Here is a 19,701-nt window from a genome sequence, read left to right as displayed (position 1 = left end):
TAATATTTGTAAATACTACTCAATGGCCAACATCATGCCAGCATCATTTTTTCTCCGCAAACATTTTTTCGTACTGCATAAATTGCAGAAAATTATAAATATGTTGACGCAAAATCAGGTGCAAATTAACATTGTGGGCATAGGAAATTTGACAAGACCAATAAAAAATGTTGTAAATGGTAGGAAAACGTTAATTCCGGGAACATAAAAGTGGGGTTACTGTACTTACACTAAGACTCTCACTAATCCGGCCCTCAGTAGTCCGGACTCTCAGTAATCCGGTGCACACTCAAAAATACATGTACAATGAATTATCATGCGCAACAATGCTTATTTAAACAATGGTTTATATACTGTATTTGAAATGTAGCTACCTTTACAGTTCGGAATCATTACGTGTTACGCTAGACCTCAAAGAGAAACTCGAAATTTTAGATAAGTCGAGATTCTTCGCAGAAAGCCATTGCAGCTGAGTTTAGTGTTGGACAAACTACTATTTATGACATCAAAAAGAAAGATGATGCTATTCGTCAGTACTCAACACAAATGGACAGTGAGTTGAGAAAAAAGAGTGAGAATGAAGAACTGGACGTAGCTGTATACAGATGGTCCATACAACAATGCAGTAAAGGAATTCCAGTCAGTGGCCCGATTATAAAGAAAAAAGCAGCTGCATTTAACAAACAACTTAGCAGTAGTAACTTGGTTGCAGCGAGTGAAGGTTGGCTATCAAAGTGGAAAGAACAACATGGCATTCGGCAGCTGACAGTCACCGGGGAAAGTCGCTCAGCTAATGATAAGGATGCTGATGAGTTTGTAAGCAAGATACGGAAGATAATAGAGGAAGAAGATTTAACTGCTGATGTCTTTTATAATGTTGATGAAACAGGACTCTTTTACAAGATGCTTCCTTCAAAAACATTAGCTACCAAGAACGAGAAGGAAGATCGTGGTTACAAGCAACAGAAATGGCGCATAACATTAATGACGTGTTGTAATGCAAATTGGAGTCATAAAGTACTGCTTATGTTGACTGGAAAATCCCAACATCCACGTTGTTTTCAACACACTGACATAAATACTCTACCAGTGTAGTATTGCACTCAGAAGAAAGCGGGGATGGACAGACAAATATTCTCTTGGTGTTTCCATGAAATGTTTGTACCAGCAGCGAGAAAAGAGCTAAAGAAGAAAAAGCTTCCACTGAAAGCTATCCTTATAACTGACAATGCTCACAGTCATCCTTCAGATGTTTCTCTAAACTTCAACGGTATACAAGCACCCTTTTCCAACCCAATGTGACAGCTCTTATTCAGCCCATGAACCAGGAAATTTTCTAATCAATTAAACATCATTATCAACATTTACTTCTTGTCTCCTTGATGAACAAAAGTGAAAATGACTATCACGACTATGCAGAAGGCATGGAAAGCAATTAACATACATGATGTTTTCCAAGCAGCTGAATCATGGGATAAAGTGGAGAGCCCTACCATAATGAAGAGCTGAAGAAAATTGTGGCCATCCATTGATGCCGAGTTGGATCCAGTAGTGAGTGACAGCAATGAGCCAGTCAATTCAGACTTATCAATTACAGTATAACCTCGTTAGCCCAAAGTTGCATAAGACGAACTCACGGTTAACACAAATAAAATATTGGTCCCAACAGGAATACATTAGTTCTTATGGTATGTTTTATCGGTTAACATGAATTTCAGTTAAGGCGAATTACGAACTCTGTTTCAGTTCCTGTTGTTGTTGTTGTGGTCTTCAGTCCTGAGACTGGTTTGATGCAGCTCTCCATGCTACTCTATCCTGTGCAAGCTTTTTCATCTCCCAGTACCTACTGCAACCTACATCCTTCTGAATCTGCTTAGTGTATTAATCTCTTAGTCTCCCTCTACAATTTTTACCCTCCACGCTGCCCTCCAATACTAAATTGGTGATCCCTTGATGCCTCAGAACATGTCCTACCAACCGATCCCTTCTTCTGGTCAAGTTGTGCCACAAACTTCTCATCACCCAAATCCTATTCAATACTTCCTCATTACTTATGTGATCTATCCATCTAATCTTCAGCATTCTTCTGTAGCACCACATTTCAAAAGCTTCTATTCTCTTCTTGTCCAAACTATTTATCGTCCATGTTTCACTTCCATACATGGCTACACTCCATACAAATACTTTAAGAAACGACTTCATGACACTTAAATCTATACTCGATGTTAACAAATTTCTCTTCTTCAGAAACGCTTTCCTTGCCATTGCCAGTCTACATTTTATATCCTCTCTACTTCGACCATCATCAGTTATTTTGCTCCCCAAATAGCAAAACTCCTTTACTACTTTAAGTGTCTCATTTCCTAATCTAATTCCCTCAGCATCACCCGACTTAATTCGACCGCATTCCATTATCCTCGTTTTGCTTTTGTTGATGTTCATCTTATATCCTCCTTTCAAGACACTGTCCATGCCATTCAACTGCTCTTCCAAGTCCTTTGCTGTCTCTGACAGAATTACAACGTCATCGGCAAACCTCAAAGTTTTTATTTCTTCTCCATGAATTTTAATACCTACTCCCAATTTTTCTTTTGTTTCCTTTATTGCTTGCTCAATATACAGATTGAATAACATCGGGGAGAGGCTACAACCCTGTCTTACTCCCTTCCCAACCACTGCTTCCCTTTCATGTCCCTCGACTCTTATAACTGCCATCTGGTTTCTGTACAAATTGTAAATAGGCTTTCGCTCCCTGTATTTTACCCCTGCCACCTTTAGAATTTGAAAGAGAGTATTCCAGTCAACATTGTCAAAAGCTTTCTCTAAGTCTACAAATGCTAGAAACGTAGGTTTGCCTTTCCTTAATCTTTCTTCTAAGATAAGTCGTAAGGTCAGTATTGCCTCACGTGTTCCAGTGTTTCTACGGAATCCAAACTGATCCGGGGGCCTTGTTTCGACTCAGGTCTTTCAGTGCTCTGTCAAACTCTTCACGCAGTATCATATCTCCCATTTCATCTTCATCTACATCCTCTTCCATTTCCATAATACTGTCCTCAAGTACATCGCCCTTGTATAGACCCTCTATATACTCCTTCCACCTTTCTGCTTCCCCTTCTTTGCTTAGAACTGGGTTTCCATCTAAGCTTGATATTCATACAAGTCGTTCTCTTATCTCCAAAGGTCTCTTTAATTTTCCTGTAGGCAGTATCTATCTCACCCCTAGTGAGATAGGCCTCTACATCCTTACATTTGTCCTCTAGCCATCCCTGCTTAGCCATTTTGCACTTCCTGCCGATCTCATTTTTGAGACGTTTGTATTCCTTTTTGCCTGCTTCATTTACTGCATTTTTATATTTTCTCCTTTCATCAATTAAATTCAATATTTCTTCTGTTACCCAAGGATTTCTACTAGCCTTCGTCTTTTTACCTACTTGATCCTCTGCTGCCTTCACTACTTCATCCCTCAAAGCTGCCCATTCTTCTTCTACTGTATTTCGTTCCCCCATTCCTGTCAATTGTTCCCTTATGCTCTCCCTGAAACTCTGTACAACCTCTGGTTCTTTAAGTTTATCCAGGTCCCATCTCCTTAAATTCCCACCTTTTTGCAGTTTCTTCAGTTTTAATCTACAGGTCATAACCAATAGACTGTGGTCAGAGTCCACATCTGCCCCTGGAAATGTCTTACAATTTAAAACCTGGTTCCTAAATCTCTGTCTTACCATTATATAATCTATCTGATACCTTTTAGTATCTCCGGGGTTCTTCCATGTATACAACCTTCTTTCATGATTCTTAAACCAAGTGTTAGCTATGATTATGTTGTGCTCTGTGCAAAATTCTACCAGGCGGCTTCCTCTTTCATTTCTTAGCCCCAATCCATATTCACCTACTATGTTTCCTTCTCTCCCTTTTCCTACACTCGAATTCCAGTCACCCATGACTATTAAATTTTCGTCTCCCTTCACAATCTGAATAATTTCTTTTATTTCATCATACATTTCTTCAATTTCTTCGTCACCTGCAGAGCTAGTTGGCATATAAACTTGTACTACTGTAGTAGGTGTGGGCTTCGTATCTATCTTGGCCACAATAATGCGTTCACTATGCTGTTTGTAGTAGTTACCCGCATTCCTATTTTCCTATTCATTATTAAACCTACTCCTGCATTACGCCTATTTGATTTTGTGTTTATAACCCTGTAGTCACCTGACCAGAAGTCTTGTTCCTCCTGCCACCGAACTTCACTAATTCCCACTATATCTAACTTCAACCTAGCCATTTCCCTTTTTAAATTTTCTAACCTACCTGCCCGATAAAGGGATCTGTCACTCCACACTCCGATCCGTAGAACGCCAGTTTTCTTTCTCCTGATAATGACATCCTCTTGAGTAGTCCCTACCCGGAGATCCGAATGGAAGACTATTTTACCTCCGGAATATTTTACCCAAGAGGACGCCATCATCATTTAATCATACAGTAAAGTTGCATGCCCTCGGGAAAAATTACGGCTGTAGTTTCCCCTTGCTTTCAGCCGTTCGCAGTACCAGCACAGCAAGGCAGTTTTGGTTATTGTTACAAGGCCAGATCAGTCAATCATCCAGACTGTTGCCCTTGCAACTACTGAAAAGGCTGCTGCCCCTCTTCAGGAACCACACGTTTGTCTGGCCTCTCAACAGATACCCCTCCGTTGTGGTTGCACCTACGGTACGGCTATCTGTATCACTGAGGCACGCAAGCCTCCCCACCAACGGCAAGGTCCATGGTTCCTAGCTTAATTAAATTTCACTGTAACACAAACTTCCGACCTTAGAGTATTCTAAAGTGTAATTTTTTTCCGAAATGAATGTAAGAAATGTAGCTACAAAGCTAATTATACTTATTGTTGACTCATTTTAATGTATTGTAGGTCGGTAGCCGCGATTATCACCTCAACAATCAGCGTAAGCTGTACATTGTAAGACATTCAATAATATGTGCAACAGCATTTAGCAATGTACTCAGTGCCAGATTTGACAGGTGTTCTGTTAGTCGTAGTTGTATTGAGTTGGAATACTGAATAAAAACTACAGTTACAACCGGTACTGTAGAACGCGAAAATGGCAAAGAGGAAACAGACAGCCGTAAATGTACAGTTAAAGCTTAAGATTCTGGATGAAGTGGACCGTGGTACAAAGAAAACAGCAATTACAAAGCAGTTTGGAATACCTAAATCTACTTTATCTGCGATTATTAAGAATCGAGAAAAAATTATTAATGCATGCTGCAGCATCAGGTTCTGGAAACAAATCTAAACGACTTCGTACCGCCAAGTTTGAAGACATCGAGATGTTACTGCTAGAATGGTTCAATCATATGTGTGCATCTAACATACCTTTAACTGGCCCTGTGATTCAGTCTAAAGCAAATCATATTGCTAAAGATATGAGCATCGAAGATTTCCGTTGTTCTGCTGGTTGGTTGTATCGGTTCCAAAAGAGACATTCAATTTCATCTGTACAAATTTGTGGTGAAGCAAATAAGGTTGCTAAAGAAAGTGCGAACAGCTGGTTGCATAAATTCAACCGACTGAGGGAAAAGTATGCCTCGTGTGATGTGTTTAACATGGATGAAACTGGATTTTTCTACAATCTTTTTCCAAATCACACCATGGGAATAAAAGGTGATAAATGTCACAGTGGAGCATGAAGCAAACAATGTGTGACTCTTGTACTGTGCTGTAATGCTGACGGCGGTGAGAAGTTTCGTCCCTGGGTTATCGGTAAATTCGAGAAACCACATTGTTTTAAAAACATAAATATGGACACTTTACCTTGCACCTACTCTCATCACAAGAAAGCTTGGATCGATGGCACATCATTTCGCAAGTGGTTTCTTGTTTTCAACAGTCTAATGGTTGCTCAAAATAGACAAGTTCGTCTTACATTGGACAGATGTACTGCCCATAACGTTCATGATCTGAACCTATCCAACATAAAGGTTCAGTTTTTTCCACCCAACGTCACAAGCCGCCTTCAGCCTTTGGACCAAATCATAAGCTCTCTCATAAAGAGAGCTTATCGTAAGTGACTTGTAATAGCTGCAATGCATGCTGCTGAAAACAATAGTGCAACCGCAAATTGGAATCTGCTTGACGCAATAAAAGCCATTGCAGCAGCCTGGAACTCAGTATCGCCACATCATATAGGGAAGTGCTTTAACAGAGCTCGAAGACATAGCAACACTGAAGATGTCCACGAGTTAGAAGATGCCACTTCAGCTGATGAATGGACAGTTTTGCAGGACGTTGCGAACCCTGGGATTAGTTTTGAAGAAATCATTAGTGTAGACGATGATGCCGTATGTGCTTCTGTGGAATCTGATGTGCCAAAAGCTGTGAACGAGGTGCAAGGGCCATCAGAAGAAAGTGAAGAGAAAAAGAATACAGACAGCATTCCATCTACCTGTCAGGAGATGTTTACAGGCTTGGACTGTTTAGAACAATTCACTTCAACATCAGACATCACTGCTGGGTTTACAGACGCTATAATTACAATTGGTTGTGAAATTACAAAATATTATCGTTCCCATGAACGTCAGCGAACCATGACCGAATTTTTTTCAAGAAAGTAACATACATAATTTGTGAGTACTTGTAATTTTACAATCACTTTATAGTGTTATAAGTCTATAATAACGTGGTTGATAGTGTAGTGTATAACAAATTAGTGTACTGCTGTACATTTATACTTATTAAAATCTGTGTTTTTCACTTAACACGAATTTTTTTAACACGAACTCCTCATTTTTTGGTCCCTTCGGATTCGTGTTAACGAAGTTTTACTGTATTTGATAAATATTTTACTTATTATAGTGGACGCTGGGAAGTGGAATTCTGCTACGGAATACATGAGTATATGATGAGAAGCAGGAGCCAAGTTTTTTTGCATAGGCTTCAGAAATTTTGCTGTCATGATCTTCAGTCTGAAGACTGGTCTGATGCAGCTCTTCACCTGTTTAACCTAAATCCATTTGAACCTGCTTAGCGTAGTCAAGGTTTAGTATCCCTCTACAATTTTTACTGCATGTCTCCTCCATTACCATACAGACTATTCCTTGGTGCTTCACGATGTTATCAATTGATCCCTTTTTCCTGCCCCTCCCCTCCCCTCCCCTCCCCCATACACTTCAGTCTAATACCTTCTCATTAATTATCAGATCTACCCATCCAACTTCAGCATTCTTCTGTAAAACCAAATGCTTCTATTCTCTTCTTGTGTGAAATGTACTATCTATGCTTTACTTCTGTACAAGGCTGCACTTTGCACAAATGCCTTCAGAAAACACTTCTTAATATTTAAATTTATGATCACTGTCAACTAAATTCTCTTTTTCAGAAATGTTTTCTGCCTATTGCAAGTCTGTATTTTAAGTATTCTCTACTTCACCCTTTGGCAGTTATTTTGCTGCCTAAATAAGAAAAGTCATCTGCTACTACTCATGTCAATTCCTAATCTATTTTTCTCATTATCAATTGCTCTGATTTCACTACTTCCATTACAAATGTTTTATTTTCATCTTACAACCACTTTTCAAGACATTTTCCAATCCTTTAAAGCACTGTTCTGAGTCCCTTGGTCTCTGATAGTTACAATGTCATCAGCAAACCTGGAAGTTTTAACTTTGTCTCCCTAATTCCCTTCCCAAATTTCTCCCTGATTTCCTTCACAGCTTGTTCTGTGCACAGACTTGATAACATGGATAGGCTACAACTCTGTCTCACTCCTCAGCTACTGCTTTCCTTTCATGTCCATCAACATTCATAACTGCAGCCTGGTTCCTGTACAAGATGTAGATATCTTTTGCTCCTTGTATTTTATTCCCAACCTATCTACGCATATAGGTTGTAAGGTCAGTAATGCCTCATGCATTTCTACATTTCTCCAAAGCCCAAATTGGTGTTTGCCAAAGACAACTTTAGTAGTGTTTCCATTCTTCTGTAAAAAGCTCAGGTTCATATTGTGCAAACAACATATTAACACTTTGGCGTCCTCACATCTTGTACAAATTTATCCGCCTGGCACCGGCAATGCTAATTTCGATTACTTGGTTTGTTGCCGGCTATTCTTGACATTATCAGGAGATTATAAATTGTTACGTTTTACTAATTGCATCATTACTTCTCATAAGTTCTCAACCCTGTTCCCCTACTTTCATGAAATTTCGAAGATATACATACATAAATAAATACAAAATTTGTTTGTTTCATATATTTGTTTATTTGCATTGCCTTTGGTACTTGGTATTCCTCTTTCATATGATATGCAGCCAAACAGTCTGCAAGATGTAATGCAACTCCACAAGACTTGCACTTGAGTTTGTTGTTCCTTTCTTTTGTTTTTTGAAACATACATGGCAGTTTCTTCGTTTCCATTTATTTGTTTCACAAATACATAGGCCTATTAGTTGGCATTGCTTTGTGTGTCTGGAAAGTCTGTCAACTGGATTGTGAGGAGACATACATGATGATGTGGCGACCTCCAAGTTTTGGTTCGTGTATTCATCGTAAATAATCGTATAGTCTCTTTCGTCTGGCATGATGAAAGGGCACAAGTACTTATAAAAACAAAAAATTTGATGATGTGTAACTTGCCGTTACCTAAACAAAACTCAAACAGAATGCAAAAGATACTAAAGTGCTGTCGCCGGCCATGTGCGATACTATGCACGACACCACTTTGGTGTCGCCGGCCGTTGTCCACTATTTAGCGCACGACACCACTGTGGTGTCGCCGGACAGCTAAGAGTTAAACTGATGGTTCGGTAGTATTCACACTAGTTTTCTTTGAAATGGTAGATATTACATTCTTCTTGAAGATGGAGGATTTTGCCTGTTTCATATCTTGCATAACAGATGGTATAGTTTTGTCATCTGACAAAATAATTCTGACAGAATTTCGTCTACTCCATGGGCTTTATTTCCACTTGGGTCTTTTAGTGATATGTCAAATCTTTCATGCAGTATCACATTTCTACTCCTCTTTGTTCTGTTTCCTCTTTTTTCAAACTAACATCTTCAAGTTTGTTTCCCTGGTATAACACTACCACATTTATTTGCTTAGTGCTGGCTTGCCATCAGAGTTCTTAGTTTTCATACAGCTGCTTCTCTTCCAAAAGTCTCAGATTTTCTGATAGGCAGCAGCTATCTTTCCCATAGTCATGGATGCTTCTCAAACAGTCCATTTCCTCTCTAATCATTCCAGTTTTGCCATTTTGCACTTTACGTCAATCCCATTTGTTAGATGCCTGTATTCCTTTTTAAGTACTTAATTAGCTATCATCAAATTCTGTATCTAGTCTATTATGCAATGATTTATATTGAAGTTTGTCTTTTTGTGTATTTTACCCTATGTTGCTTCATCTCTCAAAGTGACATGTTTATCTTTTGTACTCCTTTCACTTGTTACTACCAATCTTCTTAGCCTGCTGCTCCCTCTGAAACTCACAACGTCTGTTCTTTCTGTTTATCCACATCTCATTTCCTTCCCTTCTACAATCACTTCAGTTTTACTCTGCAGTTAATAACAAATTAATCACCATCCAAGTCCACATCTGCACCTGGAGAAATTTTGTAATATAAAATCTCATTTCTAAATTCATGCCTTTTGTCTCCACGTTTCTTCATGGCAAGCAACCTTCTTCCAGTTATTAAATCAAGTGTCATCAATGATTAAATTATGCTCTGCCAAAATTTTTCCACGTGGCTTCTTTTATTCCTTGTGGAGGTATTGCTGGTGGTTAGTAGGTTTGATATGGACGAAGTATACCAAACACAAATGTGCTAGTAAAATTTTAAATAATGGCTTAAATGGCTGGTCTTGTGGATCTGAAATTTTTCTAGGTATCTGGTCCTCAAAGTGATAAGTTTTGAAAGAGTCTAACACTCAACAATTTAATAAATTCATCTCACATTCTCACACGTAACTTAATTCACCCTGCATGAAAGGAAATTTACCTTGAAAGTAACACTTCTCGAACCACCAGTCACAATATTAGCCTGCGACCTGTTAACGTTGGTCGGTTGGTTGGTTTAAAGGGACCAAACTACGAGGTCATCGGTCCTTGTTCCTAATAAAACAATGCCACAAGTGTGAGAATAAAACAGGCAAAACATAACACAAAACGGAAAGAAAGGAAAAGCCACAAGAATGAAGGGAAGGCAATGAACACTAAAAGGAACTAAAGAGGATAAGAAAACAACAGAGATATGCTAGAAACAGAAGAGAGTAAAACATGAAATCAAATTACAGTGGCTGGACAACCACGAGAATAAAATGGGAAAGCCAGCCACTCTGCAACACATTAAAACCTCCACCATAAAAGCACTAGGGTGGAGGACACAGAGGGAGAAAGGACATGCACTAAAACCTACATAGAAGTATAACAACCACTCTCATGGATAAAACTTAAAACTAAAGCTGCTGAGGAGGCATTTTCACCCAAGAGCTGGACAACTGTCATTTGGGAGCCACAGCGACACTGAGGTGGGTCCTTGTGATGGAGTAGGTAACCACACATTAGCCACGTAAGGCCAATGTGGAGCCGGCAGAGAACAACTGACTCCCTGCGAGAGGCCTGCATGGAAGACTTCCACACATTCATAGTCTCCTTAATAACACACAGTTTGTTGTGCGTGCTGTTGTGCCATTCCGTCTCCCAAAGCTGGAAAACCCTGCAATGTAAGACAGAATGCAGGTCAGCTACAGAGATGCCTATCTCCAGCAGCGGTTTACACGTCGCCTGTTTGGCCAGCCTGTCGGCAAGTTTGTTGCTGGGGGTTCCGACGTGTCCTGGGGTCCACACAAACATCACGGAATGGCGGAACTGTTCCGGGGCATAGATGGACTCCTGAATGGACATTACCAGAGGGTGGTGAGGGTAGCACTGGTTGATAGCTTGTAGGCTGCTCAATGAGTGAGTATACAGGAAAAATGACTTGCCAGGGCATGAGCGGATGTATGCAAGAGCATGAGATATGGCCGCCAGCTCTGCAGTGAAAACACTGAGCCAACTGGCAAGGAGTGCTGCTCAATATGTCCTCCATGAACACATGCGAAGCCTACGTGACCATCAAGCCATTGAGCTGTTGGTGTAAACCACTTCAGAGCCCCGGAACACGTCAAGAATTGAGAGGAAGTGACAGCGGACAGCGGCGGGTTTAACTGAGTCCTTAGGGCCTCACGTTGGTGAGGCTGATGGGCCGATAACTATCCACATCAAGCGGGTTTTTACTGGGTTTGAGCACCGGAATGATGATGCCCTCCTGCCACTGCGATGGAAAGATGCCATCGCACCAGATCCGGTTGAAGATGACGAGGAGATGCCGCTTTTAGTCAGATGAGAGATCATTTGGCTTTGGATCCGATCACGCCCAAGAACTGTGTTGGGGAAATGTGCAAGGGCACTGAGGAGCTCCCACACCTGTTAAGGGCTTCACACATGAGCAACGGATCGAAGCAATCCATTGAATGACATATCGTCTGTAATTGGTCACTTGCCTGGACACCATACCCTGAGCAACTTGGCAATCAATTTCAATCAGTATTACAAATGTCACTGGAAGGGAAGTTCTGCTACAGAAAATGAACTATGTTAGCAGCAGCAGCAGCAGCAGCAGCAGCAGCAGCAGCAGCAGCTGCAGCAGCAGCAGCAGCTGCAGCAGCAGCAGCAGCAGCAGCAGCAGCAGCTGCAGCAGCAGCAGCAGCAGCAGCTGCTGCTGCAGCTGATTTCTGTATCCGCAGGGATACTTGCAAAACACAAATTTAAAATACGTGAGAATTATAATTTATTAATTTGTTTTGAAATACTTTTCATGGGAGCTGCAGGTTACTTTACATAATATATTACATTTTTCACAGGTTGTGTACATCTTTCTAGTATGCAAATACAATATGTTTTATGTTTATTAGTCCTGAATCTCTTTATTCATTAGTCTTATGATTTAACTGTAAGTATTTACACAATTTATTTGGTGTGTTGTGATGTTCATCTGCTTTATTTCTTCGTTTGTTGTCCTTGGTGTCTACGTACTGCATTGCTATACTGGCTGAAGAAAAGAGGGATGGAAGTCTAACACTGACTACTTTAAATGATGTAGCCGACAGATGCACATTTGCGTTTCACAGTTGTTTACTTTCACTGTTCACAACCCCCCATATACACAATTAATAGGGGCAGTGCACTATTGTTTATCTTTCAATAAGCCTCATTAATAGTTTGCAGGCGAACATCCACATACTGCTACAATAGTTTACTACTGAACATCTATGAGGAGTAAAAACGTAACCACACAGTTCTTTAAGAATAGCAAGGTATGTATGGAACAGACACTGTCATTGTTTTAACATGTAACAATTGTGTTACACTTATTTCACGGACGCATTATTGTTGATCTAACCAATACAGGTTCCTCATCAAACTGTGCCATGGACTGACTGTCTCGGGACCAAAAATCAGGCCGTTATATATCCTCACAATAACAGGTGCTGAAACTACACATTGCTTGATGTTTAATTCACAGAAATTACAATTAAAACTTACTTCACTCAATTAACTGAATACATAGGAAACTTTCTCCTTTTTAACAGTTTCTTCTACTACATGGGTTAAGCCGTGTTATTTGTTTAAATCATTATTTAAGACTGATAACACAAAGGCATAATCAGTCTTAAATGATGATGATGATGAAAGTAACAAATAAAGTTACACAAACAATACTCTTGACAAAACTGTTAATTACTTTGGAATTAATTAAGGGCTGGCATTGCTAACATGTTTTCAAATAGACTCTTTATGAATACTGTTAGTTGTTCCTCCAAATGTTTATAATTAGTACAGAATTTATATTTGTTTATAAGTCAACAAATTCAAGTTAAGAAACAACTACTAATTTCGTGCTATAATGAAAGATAGTAACTAGGAATAGTCAAAATAAATTAGAAAATAAATTAGGTACATAAAACTAAGCACAAAATTAGATCTAGTGTCATATTCTTTAAAACTGAATGCCAGTCTTTCTCTTTTATGGAAATGCAGATTACACTCACATATGTTAATGGTAATTAGTTAAAAGTGAAAAAATGAATTTAAGGAGGCAGATGGCAAAACAAGAGGGGAAGTAAAATTATCGCACCTTGCTTCATCACAGTGTCAATAGAGATGTTGTCAACACAGTACTACTGATTACCATAACTCGTTATAAATTGTATAACGGAGTTAGATTATATGAAATGACATGGGATTTGAGCAGAGTTAACAGCCTTACCCTTAACATTTGAATTAAAATGTCTTCTTACAATAGAGTAGGTACATATTTCATTCTGTTTAAATGTTTAACAACTTTAATTTTTTCAAAATAACTCAAAATCATAAGAGGGACCTACTGCACAACCATGCTTAATAAATAGATAAATGACTGGCTGCCATATTGCATGCAAGAATTGCATTTGATCTATCAGACTGCCTGGTACTTCCATGTGACCAGCAATCTGGACCTGTCGCAGCGAGCTGACCAAACGTGCGATCTACAAAGCTATTATTATCATTATTATTATTATTATTTTCTTTTTTTTAATGGTTTTAGAGCGCACAACTACAATGGTCATTAGCGGCCAGACTAAGTTAGGAATGCACCGCGAGGCACAAGGTTAAAACACCAACTAAAAGGGACAATACTATAAAAGACAGAGGCAGAGGATTAAAAAACAGCATAATCAAATGTCCTTAGACACGTTTGTCACGTTGATAAAACAAAGAACGCGAGCAGCTGCTCCTGGGTCATCTGCTAAAATGGCATCCAGAGTACATGGCAGGCCAAGATCAAGACGCAGTGTATTAAAATCCGGACAGGACGTTAAAATGTGGCATACCGTCACCAATTGCCCACATGGGCAGAACGGCGCCGGCGCAGCCGTCAGCAGATGGCGATGGCTGAACCGGCAGTGTCCAATTCGTAACCGGGCCGAAACGACCTCCTCCCGCCGAGAAGGGCATGAGGAGGACGCCCAAGCTGCGGGAAGAGGTTTCAAGGCCCGAAGCTTGTTGTCCGTTAAGTGCAGCCCAATCAGCATGCCACAGCGATAAAATGCACTGACAAATGACCCTGCTACAATCTGATGAAGGGACACAACAAGAAGCTGTCCGAGGCTGGAGGACCGCAGCCTTGCCCGCGACATCTGCAGCTTCGTTCCCAGGGATACCGACACGGCCAGGAACCCACATAAAGCTGACCGGAGAACCATCGTCCACCAGCTGCTGAAGAGAGCGTTGGATCCGGTGCACGAAAGGGTGAACCGGATACAGATCACTGAGGCTCTGGATGGCACTCAGGGAATCTGAGCAGATGACATAAGCAGAATGACGGTGGCGGCAGATGTAAAGAACAGCCTAGTAGAGGGCAAAGAGCTCAGCCGTGAAGACCGTACAATGGCCATGGAGCCGGTATTCGAAACTTTGTGCCCCGACAATAACAGAACACCCGACACAGTCATTGGTCTTAGAGCCATCTGTATAAATGAAGGTCATATTTATGAACTTCGAACGAAGTTCGACAAAACGGGAGTGGTATACTGAACTGGGGGTAACCTCCTTTGGGAGCGAGCTGAGGTCAAGGTGAACATGAACCTGAGCCTAGAGCCAAGGTGGCGTGTGGTTCTCGCCCACTCTAAAGGTTGTAGGGAGTGAAAAATCAAGGTGTTGAAGGAGGCAATGAAAGCGAACTCCAGGGGGTAGCAGGGCAGAGACATACAACCCGTATTGACGGTCGAGAGAGTCGTCAAAAAAGGAACGATAAGACGGGTGGTCGGGCATTGACAGTAGCCGACAGGCATACCGACAAAGCAGTATATCGCGCCGGTAGGTGAGTGGCAATTCACCGGCTTCTGCATGAAGACTCTCGACGGGACTAGTATAAAATGATCCGATCGCAAGATGTAAACCCCGATGTTGTATGGAGTTGAGGCGGCGTAAGATGGACGGCCGTGCAGAGGAGTACACGAAGCTCCCATAATCCAGCTTGGAGCGGATGATCGACCGATATAGGCGAAGTAGGACGGTTCGATCCGCTCCCCACGACGTACCACTGAGAACACAGAGGACATGTAGAGAACGGGTACAACGGGCAGCCAAATATGACACATGTGGAGACCAGCTATGTTTCCTGTCAAATGTAAGACCTAAAAATTTTGTTGTCTCCATGAATGGGAGAGCAACGGAACCGAGTCGTAAGGACGGTGGGAGAAACTCTTTGTAGCGCCAGAAGTTAATACAGACTGTCTTCTCGGCAGAAAAATGGAAGCCATTGGCAACACTCCAGGAGTAAAGTCGGTCAAGAGAACGCTGAAGACAGTGCTCCAGGAAACATGTACGCTGCGCGCTGCAATAGATGGTAAAATCGTCCACGAAAAGGGAGCCTGATACATCAGCTGGGAGGCAATCCATTATTGGATTGATCGCAATGGCAAAGAGAGCGACACTCAAAACTGAGCCCTGTGGCACCCCATTCTCCTGGCAAAAGGTGTCTGATAGGACAGAACCCACACGTACCCTGAACTGTCAATCCATTAAAAAGGCACGAATAAAAAGAGGGAGGCGACCACGAAAGCCCCATGTATGCATGGTGCGGAGAATGCCCACCCTCCAACAGGTGTCGTAAGCCTTCTCCAAATCAAAGAACACAGCCTCGGTCGGGCGCTTCCGCAAGAAGTTATTCATAATGAAGGTCGACAAGGTAACCAGATGGTCAACAGCAGAGCGGCGCCTACGAAATCCACATTGTACATTGGTAAGTAGGCGTCGAGACTCGAGCAGCCAAACCAATCGAGAGTTAACCATTCGCTCCATCACTTTACAGACACAGCTGGTAAGCGAGATGGGTCGATAACTGGAAGGCAAGTGCTTGTCCTTCCCCGGCTTAGGAATTGGTACAACAATAGACTCGCGCCAGAGTGCGGGAACATGTCCCTCAATTCAGATGCGATTATAAGTACGAAGAAGGAAACCTTTACCCGCAGGAGAAAGGTTCTTCAGCATCTGAATATGAATAGAATCAGGCCCTGGAGCGGAGGACCGTGACCGAGCAAGTGCATTTTCGAGTTCCCGCATGGTGAATGGGGCATTATAACTTTCACGATTCGAGGAGAGGAAGTTAGGTGGCCTAGCCTCCTCTGCCTGTTTTAGGGGGAGGAAGGCAGGGTGGTAATAAGCGGAGCTCACAACCTCTGCGAAAAAGCGGCCGAAGGCATTGGAGACATCCTCAGGGGCCACAAGGTCATTCGCGACTGTCAAGCCAGAAACTGGTGAGTGGACCTTAGTGCCAGATAGCCGGTGCAGGCTACCCCAGACAGCAGGAGGAGGAGTAAAACTGTTGAAGGTGCTTGTGAAAGCAGCCCAGCTGACTTTCTTTAATAATACGACGACTGCGCACGTAATCGTTTATAATTGATACATTTAAAGGTGTGTAAAGCACGTTGACGAGCATGTAAAGCATCTCTACATGCTGCGGTCCACCAGGGGACCGGTACGCGACGTGGAGAAGTAGTAGTGTGAGGGATGGAATATTCAGCAGCAGTGAGAATGACTTCCATGAGGTGTGTGACCTGACTATCACAGCTTGTGAAGGTTTGATCCTGAAAGGTCGCTCTGGAAGAGAAGAGCCCCCAGTCTGCTTTGGATATGTTCCAACTAGTTGAGCACGGACAGGGGGTATGATGCAGGAGATGGATAACACATGGGAAGTGGTTGCTCGAATATGCATCAGAAAGTGCATACCACTCAAACCGGCGTGCAAGTTGGGTAGTACATATAGAAAGGTCTAAATGGGAATAGGTGTGAGATGTGTCCGAAAGAAAAGTAGGGGTGCCAGTATTGAGGCAGACAAGATTGAGCTGGTTGAAAAGGTCTGCTAACAGGGAGCCCCTCAGGCAGGATACTGGAGAGCCCCAAAGGGGATGGTGGGTATTGAAGTCTCCAGTTAACAAAAATGGTGCAGGTAGCTGAGGAATAATTTGCATCATATCTGCTCTGGTAACAGCAGACGATGATGGAGTGTAAATGGTACAAATGGAAAACGTAAAAGTGGGGAGAGTAATTCGGACGGCAACTGCCTGCAGGCAGGTGTGCAGTATGATGGGATTGTAGTGAATATCATCCCGGACCAGCAACATAACCCCTCCATGAGCCAGAATACCTGCCACAGGGGGTAGGTCAAAACGCACAGAGATGTAGTGTGCCAAGGCAATTTGATCGCATGGGCATAGCTTCGTTTCCTGGAGGGCTATGACGAGCGGACGGTGTAAGCGGAGCAGCAACTTTAAGTCCTCTCGGTTGGAGCAAATGCTGTGGATATTCCAGTGAATAAGTGCCATCATGAGAAGAAAAAGAAGACGCACGAAGGGGTCATCTAGAAGGCCGCTGAGGGCCTGGCTTCGAGCGAGCACTGCCGCCGCTATCAGTAGGCGGAGTCATCGTCCATTGGTTCATCGGCCATCTTGTTAAGATGGCTGGGAGGGGGGCTTCCTCCGCCGGTGAACGGCCAGATGGTCGGCTACCAGCAATGCGGCCAGGCGAAATGGCTGACGGCCTGGGGCAGCAACCACTGGGTGGCGCAGGAGAAGAAATGCGCCGTGGCGGAGAAGGAGAACTGTGCTTCCTATGAGCCTTCTTGGAAGGTCGTTTAGTGGAAGTACTGGTCGATGGCTGGGAGTTCGAGGTACGTAGGAAGTCTGCATGGGACGGTTCCTTCTTGAAGGCCCGTGCATCTGACTTCTGGGTCTTCGTCTTGGCAGAAGCTGATGAAGGTGCTTGTGTCTGAGGGGTGACGGGAGGAAGAGGAGACGTTGACCGGACGATCTTAGCACTGGCCGAACGGACGACCGTAGTGCTGAAGGTCAGATTACATGTCTGCATCACCACCTCCCTGGTAGTCCGAGGAGAGGCGAGGACAGTACTGTATTTCCCCGCTGGGAGCAGCGTGGGCTTCCTACTAGCAAATAGCTTGCGAGCAGCTGAGGTGGACACTTTCTCTTTGACCCGAATTTCCTGTATACAGCGTTCTTCCTTGTAGATGGGAGAGTCGCGGGAGGACGCTGCATAGTCACCCTGACAGTTCACACAACGAGGAGACGGAGGTGGACAGTCACCCTCATGGGCATCCCTGCCACAAGTGACAGATTTAGCCACATTAGAACAAGACAGGCGAGTGTGATTAAAACGCTGACACTGGTAGCAGCGCGTAGGTGTCGGGACACAGGGGTGAACAGAAATAACCTCGTAGCCCGCTTTGATGCGCGACGGCAGCTGAACACTATCAAAGGTTAAGAAAAGTGTCCGGGTCGGTACAAGGTCATTCTTGACCTTTTTCATGAGCCTATGGACAGCCGTCACGCCCTGCTCAGTGAGGAGAGAATCTCCTCGTCAGTCAATCCGTCGAGTGATCTAGTATATACCACACCACGAGACGAATTCAAAGTGCGGTGAGCCTCCACCCAAACAGGGAACGTGTACAGGAGTGTGGCCCGAAGCAGTTTTTGTGACTGAAAGGCGCTCTAAGTTTCTAGTAAACAAGGTACCGTTACGCAACCTGGAACAAGACTTGACAGATCCGGCTATGGCATCTACGCCCTTCTGGATAACGAAAGGGCTGACACAGGAAAAATCCTTCCCGTCCTCAGATCGAGAAACTACGAGGAACTGTGGGGGCAGGCAGTAGTACTTTTGTCACTGGTGGCTGGTCAAGTTTCCGTTTGTGGGCAGAAGTCGAGAGAGGAGAAGAAGAAGAAGAAGAAGAGAAGAAGAAGAAGAGAAGAAGAAGAGAAATCCATTGCGGAGGAACCCCCCATGATTGCCAGTGTCCCCGATGGCGCGCTCCTTCCTTGTGGGGACCCTCTCAGAGGGCACTCCCGCCTTAGGTGAATGATTACACCTCAGGTCACACCTCCCGAGAAAGGGACGGAGGGACCAATCGGCATGGTCGGAAGGTGTCAGCTCAGGCAATCACCCCTCCCTGGGCCTGGCCTTTACCAGGGGGTACGTGCATGCCTTACTTGTCTACCCAAGGTGGGGAATTTCGCGTTACCCCGTCACCGACTACGTGTGCGAACGCGTGGGTCGGCCTTCAGGCACACACAGGGAGGAAGGAAGAAGAGGAAAAAGAAAGGAGAGAGGGAGAGAAAGGACAGACTGTCTCAAACGCCGAGGAGGAGGAGGAGGAGGAGGAGAAGGAGTAGGCAAGGAGGAGGAGGAGGAGGAGGAGGAGGAGGAGTAGGCAAGGAGGAGGAGGAGTAGGCAAGGAGGAGGAGGAGTAGGCAAGGAGGAGGAGGCAAGAGGAGGCAAGAGGAGGCAAGAGGAGGAGGAGGCAAGAGGAGGCAAGAGGAGGAGGAGGCAAGGAGGAGGAGGAGGAGGAGGAGGAGGAGGCAAGGAGGAGGAGGAGGAGGAGGCAAGGAGGAGGAGGAGGAGGAGGAGGAGGCAAGGAGGAGGAGGAGGAGGAGGAGGAGGCAAGGAGGAGGAGGAGGAGGAGGAGGAGGCAAGGAGGAGGAGGAGGAGGAGGAGGAGGAGGAGGCAAGGAGGAGGAGGAGGAGGCAAGGAGGAGGAGGAGGAGGAGGAGGAGGCAAGGAGGAGGAGGAGGAGGCAAGGAGGAGGAGCAGGAGGAGGAGGAGGCAAGGAGGAGGA

Source organism: Schistocerca piceifrons, chromosome 6 (assembly GCF_021461385.2).
Source record: "Schistocerca piceifrons isolate TAMUIC-IGC-003096 chromosome 6, iqSchPice1.1, whole genome shotgun sequence".
Taxonomy (NCBI): domain Eukaryota; kingdom Metazoa; phylum Arthropoda; class Insecta; order Orthoptera; family Acrididae; genus Schistocerca; species Schistocerca piceifrons.
This window is presented reverse-complemented; position numbering follows the sequence as displayed.